Below are 18736 nucleotides of genomic sequence, written 5' to 3' on the forward strand. Positions count from 1 at the left end.
CAAACTGGAGTATTTAACTCGGCCTGTTTGCCATATATATCTGCCAATCAATACCATTCACAAACTAAATTATTTAACTCTGCCTGCTTGCTATATATATATATATAAATCTGCCCATCAATCTATTCACAAACTAAATTATTTAACTCTGCCTGCTTGCTATATATATCTATAGAGCATATACTGATACATCATTGTCCATGGCCATCAATGCTATTCACAAACTAAATTATTTAACTCTGCCTGCCTGTCGTATCAGTTGCAATAATTTAGTTTGTGCATAGCATTGATGGGCAGAGTTAAATAATTGCAGCGTTTATTGACAATGATATATCAGTATATGGTCAATACTATGCAATATTGTTATATATTGAGAGATATTTTTATGAAAATTGGTCCCATATATGGTTTTATTAGTTTTATATTGATAGATATTTTATGAAAATTGGTCTATATATAGTTTTATTAGTTTTTTTTATTGATTTGTTATTAGTTTTTTTATTAAAAAATTTAAAATCTATCTAAAATTTAACATTATGAAATTAAATTTATTATTTTTAAATAAAATTTATTTTTATTTATCTTAAGTAGGATTGTTTGAAATGTCTCCCCTCTTATTATATAATGATAGCAAGAATTGACTTTTATGTACTTTATTATTTATTACTATGTACTATGTCACTAATTACTATATATAATAAATATAAATAATTTGAAAAATAACATTATATATTAATTACTATGTACCATAAACACAAATGGTTTGTAATTAAATTCAAAAATTCTATTTTTTCATTGGTGTAAAGTATTGAATAGACCATTTTTATGGGTTTTATTTTTTAATTTACAAAAAAATAATTTAAAAAATATAAATTTGAAAAAATATGTAAAAATAACATGTGTACAATTTGTACAACTCTCATTATTTCAATCTATACTCTAATGACATGACATGTGTATTATAATATGTGCATTATATAAAAAAAATAGCTTAGTGCAATTCCTTTACCTTGTTAGATGACTCCTAAAAAAATTACTATTATTCAATATTAAATAAATAATTATTAACTTGTTATCATTCTCTTCCATGTCAATTATATATAACTTTTATTTACCAAAAAAATGTTTAATTATATTAAAAATTAATAAAATAAATAAATAAATATTTATATAACTCATTTTACAATTTTATTATTATTTAAAATACATATAACAAATTAAGATATTAAAATATTTTATTAAATTAAGTAATAAAAAACGCTAATTATACAATTTTGTTATAATTACAAAATACAACCTTGGTAAACATGATGACATCGAATGTGATTCCTAGACATTTATAACAAGCTCTGGTTCAAAATCACAATGATACCATTGAGTTTTGGGCGTTACTGGTGTTAGGTTTTGCCATCATAATATATCATGGTTTTGCTCTTGACTCTATATTAATGTGTCTTAGGTAACAAAATGTTTACAAATGTCTGATTAAATTATTATTCCTGCCATAAGATTATGGAATTTAGCGATAGATGGACCAATTTAGCATGATTAGCACATGCCGCATTGGGGACTGTAGCTTTGGGTTTTTCCCTTAACGACTTTATAATAACTGTTTGCCATGTATCAGAACTTTTAAAAAATAACCGTTTGCCATGTATCAGAACTTTTAAAAAATTAGTGAATGCGTGTAGCATTTTTATTGCGGAGGGTTTATTATGGTTAATATTATAATATTAAATAAAAGTTATGTGGTGGTATGTTATTGTTTTTAGTATAAAAGAATATTGTGTATAGTTTTTAGTTTATTTAATAGGAATGATATGTTATTTAATTAATAAAAAAATAAAAAATATCTCATAACATTAGAAACAAAAAATATTAATAAAATTATAAAATATTAATTACAGTAAGAAAAACATTTCATAAAGAATGATATGTTACTGGTGGGTTTTGTTAATATTTAGTATTTTTTTTGTTGTGGTAAATATGACCCAATCAAATTTAGAAAAAAAGCACTTGATTTGACAAATGAGGAAATTCAATTTGTTTTCTCTAGGATTAAATTGATTGGTCATTTCTTTGATTACCAACATAAAATGCCTTACATCTATCATTGATTTGATACATCTTTCTTTTGCAATCAAGAGGTATCATTGATTTGATACATCTTTCTTTTGCAATCAAGAGGTATCCTTCTTTTGCAATCAAGAGGTCTAGCCATAATGAATAAGCCTCAACGAGATTATTAGAGACATTTCCAAGTGCTAATAAACTACTCTAGAGACATTTCCAAGTGCTAATAAACTACTCTATTACCTTTAGGATCATACAATCTTTGCGGTGCCTTTGAATCGATATCAAAAATTAATGATAAAAAATAAATTTATTTATTTTAAAAATTAATAAGGTATTTATTTTATTTTTTTAATATTATAAAAATAATATAATACAATTTGATTGATTCTAATAGTTAAGAACATGTGTTTTGTATAAGAAGTAGCAAGTTAAAATCTAGATAGTCATTTATATATAAACTATTAGATGCAATGACCTTTTTCTAGGCACGCTTGTGGTCAATTTTTCTCAAAAGTCCGTAGAGATTTTTAAAATTCATAAGTTTGAGTTGGTTAATCTGCAAAATTTGAGTGCCTCAAGGGTTTTTCAAGGTGTTAAATACATTTTAAATAAGAAGAATCACAGTCTCACTCATTGTATTGGGAGATTCCAGCCAAAAAAATCATTTCTTCTATTAGTTAGACTCGTCCTATATATAACTAAAACTAAAACTATTAAAATGTAATATTTAGGAAAGTAGCAAAAATTCATAAGTTTGAGTTGGTTAATCTGCAAAATTTGAGTGCCTCGAGGGTTTTTCAAGGTGTTGAATACATTTTAAATAAGAAGAATCGCAATCTCACTCATTGTATTGGGGATTCCACCCAAAAAAATAATTTCTTCTATTAGTTAGACTCGTCCTATATATAACTAAAACTAAAACTTTAAAATATAATATTTAGGAAAGTAGCAAACTCTATTCTCACTTAATTTTGTAAGGTTACCAACTATTTTATAATTTACCATTAATAATATACTTTATCCAAAATTATAAAAAAATATTAACTTTCTCATTTTATTCTAATGATAATAATCATTAAATACACAATATAATTTATCCAATTTATTAATTATATAAAAAATGATTTTATAATTTAATTATAATACTCTTAGAAAATGTAGCATTTAATTGGTAAATTTTAAAAATGATTTTATAATTTAGTTATGTAGATATAAGTCTTTCGGATTAATCACAACGTTAGGATTTGGTTAATGTGGTTCATCCTCATAACAAGCTAAGAAATCAGTGGACGATTGCCCAAAGTTAGCCGTTAGTAAATTCGGAAGGTAAAATATTATTTAAGAAAAAGTGGTAGGGAGTTGTTTTAATTATTCAATATTTAATTAGAAACTAGTTGTTATATAATACTTAATTATTTAATTTTGATATTATAAAATAATAATTTAATGATATCAATTTATATAATAATATTATATAAAAATAATTAATTTATATAATATTATTTGTTAGGAGTTAACCATGTGATTAATCCGAAAGACTTATATCTACATTATGGATCACATAAGTCTTAAATCTAACATTTAGTTATGTATTTAGATAATGTAAATTTCAACCATTATTATTATTACATTTTTTATCTTTAATTTTAAATAATATTATAATATTAATATTTACACTATTTAATAATAATAAGCGAATCAAAAACTTCAACCATAAATAACTTTTCACTATATTAATTTATATATTTAAAAAAATGAATAAATATTTATTTATATATTATATTTTAATTTATAAATAAATTATATATAATTTATTAATAACTAATTGAATAAGATATAATTTATTAATGTTTTCCATGCAGCTGTTTGTGATCCATTATAAACTTCACAGAGACATAATTAGTGTAACACAGGATTTCATAAGAGTGTGAAAAGGCTCAAAACATATAAAAGAAAATAATAACTTTTTAGAAGTAAAGAAATTACTTCAACCATTATATAATTTAATTGAAAATAGATTTTAAAAATCAATTTTATAACCATAAGAGTGGGTATCAATTCCTCAAAGCGTCGCAGGGAAAAAAACAAATGGAGTTGTTTTTAGTGTGATTTTTTTGGAAGTTTTTAAGATGGGTTTTTCTCATCAAATTTTCTAAATCTGGTAGGAATTTATTGAAACCACAAGTTTGATGGGTAATCTTGTACATTCGAAGTGCCCTAGGGGTTTTCTAGGATGATGAATCCTAGGGGTTTTCTAGGATGATGAATCCATATATGCAGTTAAAAAACTAATTTAAATAACAGAAATCAAGATTTCACCTCAAAATTTTCAATCAAATTTTTAAAAAATCCAAAAAATCACTCTAAAAACAACTCCAAAACAAACTATACTACAATTAGAAAATCTCAAAATCTCACTCACACTAAGTATGAGTTCTTGTATTGATAAAACAAAAGACTCAATTGCAACCCATTCCCCCAATTTTTTTCAATTTAAACTTTAGTTCAATAATTTGTAAAGCATTGAATATATAAATTTCGTAAAGTGTCCAACAAAAAACGACGAAGACCAAAGATTTTCAAACCCGGAAAGCCTCCTTGACCAAACCGGGGTGTTCCACCAGGTACCCACCGTGACGCCAGGATAAAGAGGGGTTTCAGGTCAAGAAACTAAAATATTGCTTTTCGGTTTGAGTGCTTGAAGATGGGAATGCAAGCTGAGCAGTAGATGGTTCATGTGAAACTACTCACTGCCAGGGGCGGACACAGCCAATTGTAGTCGAGTCTCATGAGGATGTGCAATCTGCTGTGGACATTGATGTGTTTTCCCTCATCAATGAAGCCGTTAAGTTTAGTGAAGTCATACAACCATTCTCATGATTGCAATGATAATTTTGGGTTGAGGTGTTTTGATGATTCTTCAACTCTTTTTGGTCTTTCTTGCAACTTCCTCCCGGCCACTATGTTCATGTGTTTATGAAGTTCTACAAACTTCAATTTGTGGTTTTGTATTTTGTTAGGTCTACCTTTCAGCTCAGTGATAGTGTCATGGTATCCAACGTCCTTCTGGGGCACCTTTGGATAATAATGCTACAAATGGAGGACCTTATTTAGTGTGGAGGACTTTATTTCATGTGGTTTGCCACTGTTTTGTAATCCAGTGTCATTTAAAAAAGCAACAGATTGGATCAAATGGTTTGTATTTTTTATATTTTGTTATTTTATAAATTATCATCTTTACGTGGCAGGCTTTTAAAAAGAGCATTACAATCATAACCCTGATTAAAGTTGGCTTTATTATTTTTAGGTTACAGGTTAGAAGAAAAGACATGTCTATGAGTTGTATTCTATTACGTGTTATAAGTTAAAGGTGGTCATAGGTTAAAATGTTCAGCCATGGTCGAAAGCTGCCAAAATGCCAAAAAAAGTGATACTTTACCATAGTTGATCTTACTAAATTTGGGATTTATTAAAATCCAAAATACAAAAAGAAACCTAAAATGTAGAGTTGTCTCTATAAGAATATTATTATTTATACTTTACCATCATTGGCCTTATTAGTCCCTAACATCTAGCAATGGCATGGGACTATAGTAATTGATTTTTATGGCATTTGACATTAGTTGGTATTCAGTAATTGATTTTTATGGCATTTGACATTAGTTGGTATTCACTTTTAGAAGTTTTTTTCTTTCATGTTTGTTATTTCCCTTCTCATTCAACTTCACGTCTTATTTGGCTTCTTCTCGAGGCCGAAGAGGATGGACTATATGATATTATGGGTTTAGACAGTTCATTTTTTTGAAATGTTTTGCACCAGGGAACTAATGTTAACATTAATTTGAGTTGCTATGGTTATTGAATTTCCATGGACTGCATGGTATAATAGAGGAACCATCACCCCTGCTTGTACTCCTGCCACCACTACCTATCACCGCTGCTTGTACGCTTGCCACGCTCCCTGCCACAACTTCAAGGTGCCATACACTCCTCTCTTCTGTTTACATGTAACCAGGTGTCCATTGAATGCATGAATTTTCTATCTCCAGAGCACCCAGTGGGAATGACAAAATTTATGGTGCATTGCATTTAGAAGTAGGTACAAAAGCAACAAATCTTATTGCAGGACTGGAAACTCGCTTGCCTTGCCATACAAGGGAATGATTCATGAAGAAAAAATATAGAAGTTACCTCGCCATACAAGGGAATGACTCATGAAGAAAAAATACAGAAGTTACCTAAGAGTAAAGACCTCCTGCTTCTACCCATCGCCAGTGCTCTGTGATTGATGCTTCCATTTCAATTCGAGTTACCTAAGAGTATCTTTCTTGCTTTTACTAATCCTTGTTCAATCAGCAGAAGAATTACCATTGGGTTTGACATTGCCATACATATGCGGGCCACGAAGAAGTATCAATCTTTTGTTCCACACCAGTCAGGCTACTGCAATTCCCTGAAGAGCCGGAGAAGATCATTATTCCATCCGGGCATCATATGACCATTGCCATGAGGCGAACAAGGGTGTGGAACCTACTAAGGTGGACATTAAAGAAAAGAAGAAATGCCCATGTTGCCATGGTCTTCCTGGTTCACCCTAGATTCCTAGTTTGGTCGCTTCATCCAAGAGTCCTAGTCTGGTCTGCTATGTTATGCTCATCTCCTTTCGAAGCTTCTGGAGGCTATTTTTCTTTATCCTGGGAAAGAATCATTGGCGGTGGTCGAGGAAGGCATGGACATTGAGGGAGCAGTTGTGTCTCATATGCTCAGGTTACGCAAGATGCAAGTGTATCTATATGCTCAAGTCAGGAAGGAGAAATCCCAATTCACATTCAAGGAGAAATCTTGCAGATAGAGGAAGAGGTCAAATTGCCTGTGGAGGGCATTTCTGCATTATGTATTTTTGCTTCATATCTGGATGCAGTTTTAACTATTACTGTGCTCAAGGTTCTGCTTGTGATGAAGTCTAAGACAATTCAGAATTCGGTAACTATCGAAGGAAGAAGGCGTTTCCAAGCGAACACATTGGAACTTGTAAATCCATACCTCCGACACCTGGGAAGCATGCTCTTGGCATGCCAACGTCTCTTTTCAATTTAATTTAATTCACTTTATTATTTTATTTTTTAACATTCTCATACATTCGTACATATGACAAAATTTGTTTATTGAATGGATAGATCAGATTAAAAAATATCAGAAAAACTTGAGCGAAAGATCTAAGTTTAAATTCTAGAATCTACACCAATGTGCCATCACTATTTGCAGGAGACGAGACAAAGTCATATGGCCAAAAGGTAAGACTGATCGAAGGCTTGTTTTTATGGGTATGATATGTGATTCTTCCTTTTTAACATAAATTGAACCAGGCGAATCTAGGTAATCTTGAACATTCTCTATTAGAATCATTTATTTGACAAACAAATTGCTTTTGACTCATTGTTTGAAGGTTAGCATCCGAAAGAATCTGCCCATTTGGGTGTTGTGGTGTCCTCTCTGGCACAACTTGGCCCCCAACAAACTGTTTAAGTATTTATTTCGTTTGGATATCGTGGGTATTTTTTTTCACTTGTATCAGCATTGTCCTGCATCCGATTCCAACTACGTGCTTCCCTACAAACAGTTTTGGTATCACTACTTGCCCAAGTGGGAAGTCTGAATATCATATATAGGTGGCAATCCATAACCTAGATGCAATGAGATGCTCTAGCACTTCCACACATGTCCAAGGTTGTAGGTAAAAATATAACCCAAAAACCTTTTCTCTAGCAGCTTTTGGTATGATCAGAAGGTGGTTTTGGGCCAAATGAAGAAACAAGTAATCCACGTCTATTTTGTGTAGGATTACAAGGTGTACGCAATCCTTCGGACCCTACTCCATGACCATCTTGTTGTGAGACACTAGATCCCATTGAAGTTTGCTCTATTTTATTTACTTTTCTGAGCTACGAAATAAGCATGTTTGCTAACACAAGTGTGATCAAAGCACATGGACCTACAGTTGGACTCCCTACTGAAGATGATATGGGTAACAGTGAAGTAGGTCACAATAGTATGTATGATTAAACTTTTGTAAAGAATCTTGTATCCTTCAATGACTTGCATATCATTTAGTTCGATAAACTTTTGTAAAGAATCTTGTATCCTTCAATGACTTGCATATCATTTAGTTCGATTTGCAACACTACTCGTAAATTCTCTTATGACAGGGGGCTCCAGAGAAATGGACACTGATCAAAGCACATGGACCTGCAATTGGACTCCCTACTGAAGATGATATGGGTAACAGTGAAGAAGGTCACAATGCTCTTGCAGCCGGGAGAATATTTTCTCAATGGTAAGCAATCACAGATTTTGTAAATGTCATGCTCTTGCATCTTGCAGATGGAAAAGTTTTCTAGGAATGTTCTACTGTTCTCTCTACTGTTTAGTGAATCATAACTTCTTTTTGTGATCGCTCAAGAGAATTTCATGCATTGCAGAGAACTATTTAGTCTTCTTTATACTAGTGGTTTCCATGGAGTTTTATCTAGTAAAACTTAGTCTTTATGATTTTTGTTTGAAACTGACCAATCAATTTTGACTAGTTCGGGAGAAAAGCAGGGTCATATATTATTCAGGTAAAATTTCCTAATGCCAAGGAACACGCGTGAAATTGTATGTATCTATAATGGTCAATCCATTTAAGGCAATGATCAATTCAAGGTGAAGGATTCCATATAAGCTTGATCACAACTTACGAAAATGAGATCATGTGTGAAGAATTACATGTTCTTGGTTTTTTTTTAAGCATCAAACCTTTCAATGCTTCTAGCCTTTGTACAACAATCGCCATATACGCTTGTCCATTTGTGAGTATCTGCACATGGAGTCAAATAGTCCTCCCTCACTTGTTCACTTTATTTACAGCAACCTGCAATTAATGTCACTTAACTTGATGTTCTTTCCCCCTGTTCACATTTGATATATATCAATTATTTTAAAGAGATTTCATTTGTTTTCATCAGGCCATTTTGCACTATTATCATGGGATAATTTTCTTGAAACTAGTGAAGTAGCATGCTTGGCCTTTCGAATATTGTTTACTTTTATGTGGCTTGAAGAAGAAGAGGAATCCAACTTAGAAACATGTTTGCTACCACCTACTAATTGCAAATGAGCTTGATCTTCTGTACTTATGCCATTGACTCTAGGTAATCTTGAACATTCTCTATTAGAATCATTTATTTGACAAACAAATTGCTTTTCACTCATTGTTTGAAGGTTAGCATCCGAAAGAATCTTCCCATTTGGGTGTTGTGGTGTTCTCTCTGGCACAACTTGTCCCCCAACAAACTGTTTAAGTGTTTCTTTCCTTTGGATACTATGGGTATTTTTTTTTCACTTGTATCAGCATTGTCCTGCATCTGATTCCAACTACGTCCTTCCCTACAAACAGTTTTGGTATCACTACCTACCCAAGTGGGGAGTTTGAATATCATATACAGTTGGCAATCCATAACCTAGATGCAATGAGATGCTCTAGCACTTCCACACATGTCCAAGACTGTAGGTAAAATATAACCCAAAAACCTTTTCTCTAACAGCTTTTGGTATGATCAGAAGGTGCTTTTGAGCCAGATGAAGAAACAACTAATCCATGTATATTCTGTGTAGGATTACAAGGTGTACGAAAGCCTCCACACCCTGCTCCATGAGCATCTTGTTGTGAGACACTAGATCCCACTGAAGTTTTCTCTGTTTTATTTACTTCTCTGAGATGCGAAATAAGCATGGTTGCTAACACAAGTGTGATCAAAGAACATGGACCTACAGTTGGACTCCCTACTCAAGATGATATGGGTAACAGTGAAGTAGGTCACAATAGCATGTATGATTAAACTTTTGTAAAGAATCTTGCATCCTTCAATGACTTGCATATCATTTAGTTCGATTTGCAGCAGTACTCATAAATTCTCTTGTGACAGGGGACTCCAGAGAAATGGACACTGATCAAAGTGAAGTAGGTCATAATGCTCCTCTAGTGAAAATATTTACATTAATATTAGATTACTGAGAATATTGATTTATCAGTAGAATATTTTTATAGCAATTTTGTTGGGAGTTAGTCCACTGTTGTTTTTATAAACATTTGATGTACACACCTATTTAGTTTTATTGTATCTTTTAGGGTGACTAAATCTGATATATTGAATGTTCATTTGTTTTGAAGATATGGAAATGTTTCTTCTGTGGACGAGATACATCGGCATAGATATGAGGTGGGATAATTAACATCTGTGCTCCATAGTGATTTGGGACTTATGTTAGAGAATATTAAAAACTTCATTCCTGAAGCCTTTATGTAGCGAGTAAAGGTGTCACAACGTTGGATGGAAATGTCAAATGTTTTGACTTTTAATTTATTTCAGACCATCTAAAACATGCTTTCTTATTGGTCAATCCTATCATGGTAGAAGACCTAGAAAAGGCTAAGCTTATGTTTGTGGGGACGGATGAAAGTGGTAATCGGATGGTCTGTATTGATGGATGCTTTGTTTCTTGAATAGATCATGGAGTTAGTAATTTGGCACTTGAAATGGATCTACTTCAGGTGATGATGGTAGCAGATCAACTTCTATTGCTTAAACCCAATCAACAAAAAACAACTGTTGAAACTATCTGGTGCTTCTAGCTCTTGACCTAGAACTAGAAAGGGTGCCACTGGCTTCTCTCCTTTTACTGATGCCTCTCTAGTGACCTAAGCCTTTGCCATTAATGGATGATGGGATGATGGGTATGCTAATGATAACTCTCAAGATGGAAGAGATGTTTGCTCGAATGTTGCTTTCTTTCTAGCAATTGGATCTGGAACTACTCGGTCACTCAAATCTTTTGTCTTGACTTTAGTTGCTAGGTGGCCTTTAAGGCGAGGTGGTAACTTGGAATAGGGGCAACTGATTAAGCAACTGGATCAACTGGATCTGTTTTGCTACCTACGTATCTGCACCTACCCCTATAACCTCTACTTCTATCACCTATGCCTATGCTTTACTGAATAAGAAACTGGATCAACGGGCTCTGTTCTGCTACCTACATATCTGCACCTGCCCCTGTAACCTCTGCTTCTATCACCTATGCCTATTATTTGTAACCTCTGCTTCTATCACCTATGCCTATCATTTGTAACCTCTGCTTCTATCACCTATGCCTATGATTTGTAACCTCTGCTTCTATCACCTATGCCTATGATTTGTAACCTCTGCTTCTATCACCTATGCCTATGCTTTTTATAGAAAAGATAACCATCTATGTTATGATTAGCTCAAATTGTTTGATTTCTATGGCAAAGCCATAATGCAAGGAGGTTATGAGGCCAAATCCATTGACCAAATTCTTGTATTTGTAAATAATATATTGAAATCTAGATTATTTGTTTGTGCAGTTATTCCATTTGTTCATAGTGTTTGGCACACATGATACAGGGTGTTCATTTACAAATATGTCTGTTTTTAATTGATGTGTGATCTATTTTAGATCTGGCTTGTTTTTTTTGTGCAGTTATTCCACTTGCTAACAGTGTTTGGCACACATGATACAGGGTGTTCATTTACAAATATGTTTGTGCGTTCGTTCATTATCCTCTATACACCCCTATTGGATTGGCCAATTGATAGTCCTTCCCTATTAAGTATTGTGGGGTTTACTATAAGGCTAGTATTTGGATGATGGACTAAAGCAATTAGAGCTTATGGAAACAACTAGTAGTTCTTCACTCCAGGGGATGGGATCAATATCTCTATTCTATCTCTATTGATTGTGGAAATATGGAGAGAGTTATCGAGTAGTTCAAGGAACTTGAATCATAGAGCTAGAGCCTTCAAGAGCGTAGCTTCCTAAATATTTATATATGGATGAGGTTTATTGCTTCTGCTTGAACTTATGTGTGAACTTCAATCTTCCCTATCGTGCCTTTTCTTTTCTTTTATTATTATTCAAAAGTTTTCTCTCTTTGGATCTTATTAATATGTAACTGCATCCCAATTTGGCACTGGAAATGGATCTGCTTCAGGAGTTGATGGTGGCAGATCAACTTCAATTGCTTAAACCCAATCAACAAGATATGAATTATTGAAATTGTCTGGTGCTTCTAGTTCTTGACCTAAAACTAGAAAGGGTGCCACTGGCTTCTCTCCTTTTACTGATGCCTCTCTAGTGACCTATGCCTTTGCCACTGATGGCTGATGGAAGAGATGCTTGCTCGGATGTTGCTTTCATTCAAGAAATTGGATCTGGAACTACTCGGTCACTCAAATCTTTTATCTTAACCTTCGTTGCTAGGTGGCCTTTAAGGCGAGGTGGTAACTTTAGAACAGGGGAAATTGAATAAGCAACTGGAAACAAGAATACTCCTTGTCTAGTAAATCGGCAAAAAGAGAAGCATAAGTCATAATGAGGCTCTGCATCAACTGGTTCAAGGTCAACAACTAGTCATGTTGCTGGTTCAATAGGTGCAGCTTGAACCAAGAACTACTTAGTCTACAGAATAAACAACTGATGTAGCTTAGGGTAGTGATCCGGATTTAAACAGGAACGCAATAGATTACAGAGATAACCATAAATACAGAGATGCGATAACCATAAAAACAGAGATGCAGCGGAAATAATACTTCATTTCATTACTGTAAAATACTGAAATATGCTTACAAATAGAAATAACCCAGCTAGGGCGATGGTAGCTTATCTCTGAGAAGAGATGTGTCGGCTACATGCCTCTGAACTGTTTCGAACTGTATTGCAATGAGGCTCGAAGGCCTATTTATTGTTGAGAAACAATGGAAAACCCTTCACATCCCGAAACCTAACCCTAGAAGATGAAACGCCAAATTGTGGGCCCCGTTTGGGTAAATTGGTACATCAATTTCCCGGGGTCGTAACTTTGGCATACGATCTCCGTTTGACGCGTACGATAGCTCGTTAGAAAGATCTATCCGAGTACTACCACTTTGGAGGCAACATCGGTCCATGGACCCATGTTGCCCCAGATTCCCAAAAAAACGTCGTTTAGGGCCTCAAAACGGCTCCGGAAGTTCAGGACCCGAAAAACTGCTAAAAATAGTAAACTGTACTACAATTAAGGAAACTGAAAAAGCTGAAAGAGACAGTTGTGGGGGTCCAAATGGGATAGGTGGGTGGCCACCAACATCCACCTGGATCATTCCTCCCCCCTTAGGAAGCAATGGTCCCCATTGCGTTGAGTTCCTCCATCTGCTGAACTTGTCCTGCAATCTCTGATGTGTCCAGTGATGGTGGGAAGCATGGTCGACGCTGGTCCACATTGAACATTTGGTGTCGGCGAAGGAATGGAGGAATGATGTGCTCCAAAGCATTGTTCCCCATAGCCTTGGTACTGGTGTAAGGACCATGTCGGAGTTGCCTGAGTTTCTGATGGGTTCTGGTAAGGCGTTCTCTCTGCAGATGTAACCAAACTTTGTCGCCCACCTGAAACTTGTGTGGTACCCCTGTGAGTGAGGAGAAGTTTTTCCTGTGTTCTGTCATGACCGTATCCCTTTGCTGCTGCTGCTGCGTGGAGGAACCCTTTGCAGGGGTCATGGATGTAGCAACGATCTTCCCCTTATTTTGGGAGTGAACCAGACAGATGAATTTCCTGGTCTGTGATATGAGCTTGCTGCCTTTTTTGGTAGTGATCAAAGATGTGGCGGTAGGTGGGGCTACCTCTGGTATCCTGTATAATGAATTATTCAAAGAAATAATGACAGCACGAGGCCTTGACTCATACACAGCATGTCGCCTCCACAAGTATGGTTGGCCTAATAATACATCACAAACATCTAGAGGTGTGACATCACACAATACCTCATCTGTGAAGGGCTTGATGCTGTAGGGAAGGCGGCACTGCTGGCGAACTTTGAGATCTCGTCCTTCATGAAGCCACCCGATACTGTACGGCTGCGGGTGCGGTGTAGTCAGTAGACCCAACCGCTTCACGACCTCTGCTGAAACCAAGTTCTTTTGGCTACCACTGTCGACAATGAATCGCAGCGGTGAACCCTTCACCCACATCTGTGAGTGGAAAAGACGCTCCCCCTCCTCTGGATCTTCGGGCTCATTTTTCTTGATCTTGGCGGTGGCAACAGTGGCACTGGGATCCGCATCAATGATCTGCTTCCCTTTGCCATTCCCCTTGTCGGGTTCTGGCTCAGGATCGGAACATGCATCTGATTCGGAAGCCTTCAACTCAGCCACCAGCGACTGCTTGGTCCGACACTCACTTGTGTTATGAGTGGGACTCTTGTGGAACTCACACCACTTTCCTCTGTCCTTCTTCGGCTTCGTGGTGTTGTTCTTTTCTTGCGACTTCGACGGGTTGTCTTGGGTCACCCCGCCTTAGCTTTGTCCTTTGGGCTTCGGATTTGCAGATCCAAAGTCTCGCTTCTTCTGTTTGAACTTTTGCTCGATTTTGACAGCGTATCGGTACGCTGTGCCGAGTGAGGAGATGTTCAAGAACACCATCTCTTCCTGGATGTATCTGTGTAGGCAGCCACGGTATTTGAGTACCAGATGCAGCTCAGAATCTTTGATACCCAACTGTGTGCGAAGGGTATGAAAAATGTTTGTGAACTCTGGCACATCTTGGTCTCGTCCCTGCCGCAGTGTGGTCCATTTGATGTATTTGTCCTCATAGCTTCCGACAGGGTAGTACTGCTCCTTGATGGCATCCCGGAAGTCATTCCAAGTGGGTGCGGCTGAAAATAGTGAACCTGTACTTTCATCCTTCTGCTCGCAGTAGGTTTCCCACCAGTCCTTGACGTGGGGGGCTGCTTTGAGAAGAGCGAAAACAATCTTTTCCCGACTTGAAAATTCATGAACAGAAAAATACCCATCGAGCAGATTTAACCATTTATCTATGGCATCTGCGTCTATTTGACCCTCAAAGATGGGGATTTCAAAATTAACTTGTACCTTAAACGGCGTGGCGTTTCCAGAGTCGCTTTTGGAAGTCGATGCGTCGCCTCTGGGTAGCCGCTGAAGGATCTGCGCAAAGCTATCCATCATCGCGTTCCTTTGCCGCTCGAGTGCTTCTTCGAGCAAGATTTTGATAGGATCTCCTGCCCCCTCGTCTTTCTTCTCATCCGCCATGGGAGGCCGTCAGGATTTGTGAGGCTGGTCTTGCAACGGTTCGACCAGTTCAAGCCCTAACTCCTTATATCCCGACCTTGTTGGGGACATGCAAAGAAAAACAGAGAAAAAGCAGACCGCTCTGATACCACTGATCCGGATTTAAACAGGAACGCAATAGATTACAGAGATAACCATAAATACAGAGATGCGATAACCATAAAAACAGAGATGCAGCGGAAATAATACTTCATTTCATTACTGTAAAATACTGAAATATGCTTACAAATAGAAATAACCCAGCTAGGGCGATGGTAGCTTATCTCTGAGAAGAGATGTGTCGGCTACATGCCTCTGAACTGTTTCGAACTGTATTACAATGAGGCTCGAAGGCCTATTTATTGTTGAGAAACAATGGAAAACCCTTCACATCCCGAAACCTAACCCTAGAAGATGAAACGCCAAATTGTGGGCCCCGTTTGGGTAAATTGGTACATCAATTTCTCGGGGTCGTAACTTTGGCATACGATCTCCATTTGACGCGTACGATAGCTCGTTAGAAAGATCTATCCGAGTACTACCACTTTGAGAGACAACATCGGTCCATGGACCCATGTTGCCCCAGATTCCCAAAAAAACGTCGTTTAGGGCCTCAAAACGGCTCCGGAAGTTCAGGACCCGAAAAACTGCTAAAAATAGTAAACTGTGCTACAATTAAGGAAACTGAAAAAGCTGAAAGAGACAGTTGTGGGGGTCCAAATGGGATAGGTGGGTGGCCACCAACATCCACCTGGATCAGGTAGGGACTAGCTGCCGCGCAGCCCCCCTTGTTAAATTTGGGATGCGATTTATTGAAAAAAATTCAACTTTATTAAACTAGTTAATTTTTACATGAGAAAGAAAACGATCGGGCTATAAATTGGAGTCTATTATTTGTTACAAGTTAAAGGAAATGGGAGTGCATTACATCGGTTTTACTGATTTTTTATCTGATAATTAGTTCACTTTCTAAATTATTTTTAAAATATTAAAAAAAAATAGTTAATATAAATTGATGAGAGGTTATTAATAATATATTAATACAGTTATAAAATTAAATGATTAGTAAATATCTATAAATATAAAAATACTTAGTTTATCATACATCTCACATTATTGAGTAACGATGGAGATTTATTGTCACTTTATCATGAAAATTCTTAATATAAGTATCGGCTTTCTTACAATACCATGGCTTTGAATACCATATGCACAAAATATTATAACTCAGGTTCATATGGCTTCGTTTTTAATTAAGAATTTATAATGAAAATTCTTACAATATCGTGGCTTTGAATACCATAGGCACAAAATATTATAACTCAAGTTCATATGGCTTCATTTTTAATTAAATCAATTTAATTAAAAGAGCGAAAACAATATAACTACACAAAATATTATAACTCAGGTTCATATGGCTTCATTTTTAATTAAGAATTTATAATGAAAATTCCTACAATATCATGGCTTTGAATACCATATGCACAAAATATTATAACTCAAATTCATATGGCTTCATTTTTAATTAATCAATTTAATTAAAAGATTGAAAACAATATCACTACTTTTGACATAGAACTCAACCTTTGATCCATGAGTATTACTAAAGAATATTCTAAAATAGAATAATATTATATGGAGGTTAAATTATTATCATCCATTTAGTAATTATTGATAAATAAATTAAAATTATCCAAACCCTACTCCAAAATGTTTTTTTTTAGTTTCTCAAAATGATTTCTATTATAATGAAAAGAGATTACATTGAGATCTAATCCAGAGAAGCCCTGGTTTTCAAAAACTACAGTAGTGCAAGAGTCAAGACGAAAACTACACTGCAGTCATGTGTTTCCTTCACAAAGGCATAGTTGTGCTATTCAATTAAAGGAACTATAGACAAAATTGTAACAACATCTACCCCTCAAACAAATAGATAGTTAAAAAAAAAAAGATATTTTTAATATGAAATCAATTTTCCCCACAAACAATATGATGCATCTTTGCATTTAACTTTTACATGTATTGCCACATCACCATAGGATATGATTGTGCATTTATGTTGTTGTAATGTTAGGAGTACTTTGGCGTATGTCACACCAGTGAAAGATCCAAGTAGGTTCATTACTGGTTCATCAGGAGTTGGCTACCAGAGAAATACGAAGAGACACAGAGAAAGAGCAAGCTCGTGACAGGAGCCCCTGCTGAAATTGGTATCAGAGCCAGTAACGTCTGGTTCTAAAAGGTTGGTACTCAGATCTATATTGTTTTAAGTGAGAATGGAGCCATTCAGAAAGTCTGTTTCATTTAGAGAGCTTGAAGAAGATTCACATCCAGAAGAAAATCCTCTTAAAGAAATGTTTGAAAATAGTTCAAGTAGAACCTTAAACTCTGCTGAACTTACTTATGAGGAATTTCAGCCTTCTGCAAGATGGGCTTTACCAGATATAACACCCTCTGAAGTCTATAGTGATTTAGCTCCTTTTCATTTAATTGTTGCATCAAGAATTAGTATTAAAGAGTCTGTTAGTCAAGTTCAGGAGAACTCTGAGAGTATTCAGACAATACCACTGTTAAATCCTCAGGCTTTACAAGCAGAAGCAAAAAGGTTAAAAACAAATTATCTGCATCTTGGTTGCATTCGGGTTGGCATCAATCCTTTGGTCCATAAAGGATTAAAAACATTTGTGCTTGCTACTGTTAGAGATCTAACACACAACAGATATACAGATTCTATAATCGGAGGGATTGTAGCTCCTTTGTCTGATGGCCCTGTATACTTTGATTGTTTCCCAAACTTTTCTATATATGTGTTTGATGAAACCATTAAAGATATCTTACAGCTGCAAATCCATACTACTGGTTTTGATATGAAGAGAAAGAGGAACAATATAGCCATCCAGACCAAAGCCTGTTTCAGACATACCAACACTTTATGGCCAGCAATCCGTCATACTCCCAGTCGAGATTCCAAATCAAGTGTGGTAGTTAAAACTGACCCAAAGAACCAAAAGATTGAACATCTATTGATAAAATGGGAAGATCTGCAATTCCCTGAACATTGGGTTGTAAATCACTCCAGGCCACAAATTCCCCGAAATATCACTTCTGCCAACATAACTGAAAATGCTTCCAATGCAGTCATATCCTTTCCTCGCAGGTCAACTATTGATCGGAGAAAAATAGACGCTGCTTGTAAAACATCCAAATACTACAGAGATCCTTCCACTGTTGATACCGCCTGTTCATCATCATCCTTTTCTTCTTGTAAACATCCACAGCTTTTCGAATTAGCTCAGCTTGTTAATTTTTCTTCTTTAGAAGTAAAATGTCCAGATTGTACAAATGTCGTAAATCTGCTTACTCTAGCCGAACAGAATGTTCATCTGCACCATAATCCTCGCACTGGTGTTGCTCCTCCATCCACTTCTATCAGCTCATGCCCGAATCCTAAATGTTCTGATATTCCTTTCCCACATGAGCCTGAGCCCGATTCAGATCATGTTCC

The 18736-nt window shown here is 35.4% G+C and overlaps 2 long non-coding RNA genes across 4 annotated transcripts; both read left to right on the top strand.

Moving 5' to 3' along the window:
• Positions 1–5954: 5954 nt before the first annotated feature.
• Positions 5955–9234, top strand: LOC149221178 (uncharacterized). Of its 3 annotated transcripts, none has more exons than XR_016248809.1 (5): positions 5955–7107; positions 7254–7370; positions 7523–7810; positions 7916–8125; positions 8283–9234. It is a non-coding gene; the product is annotated as an uncharacterized LOC149221178 (long non-coding RNA). The 3 variants fall into 3 exon arrangements; XR_016248810.1 differs by having other exon boundaries at positions 7916–7966; positions 8060–9234; XR_016248808.1 differs by having other exon boundaries at positions 7916–9234.
• Positions 9235–9512: 278 nt separating this feature from the next.
• Positions 9513–10604, top strand: LOC149221179 (uncharacterized). Its single transcript, XR_016248811.1, has 4 exons — positions 9513–9625; positions 9730–9780; positions 10041–10075; positions 10286–10604. It is a non-coding gene; the product is annotated as an uncharacterized LOC149221179 (long non-coding RNA).
• The last annotated feature ends 8132 nt before the right edge of the window (positions 10605–18736 follow it).

This window comes from Pinus tabuliformis, chromosome Q (assembly GCF_031772625.1).
Source record: "Pinus tabuliformis cultivar Carrire ecotype Pingquan chromosome Q, CPIR1, whole genome shotgun sequence".
NCBI classification, from domain to species: Eukaryota; Viridiplantae; Streptophyta; class Pinopsida; order Pinales; family Pinaceae; genus Pinus; species Pinus tabuliformis.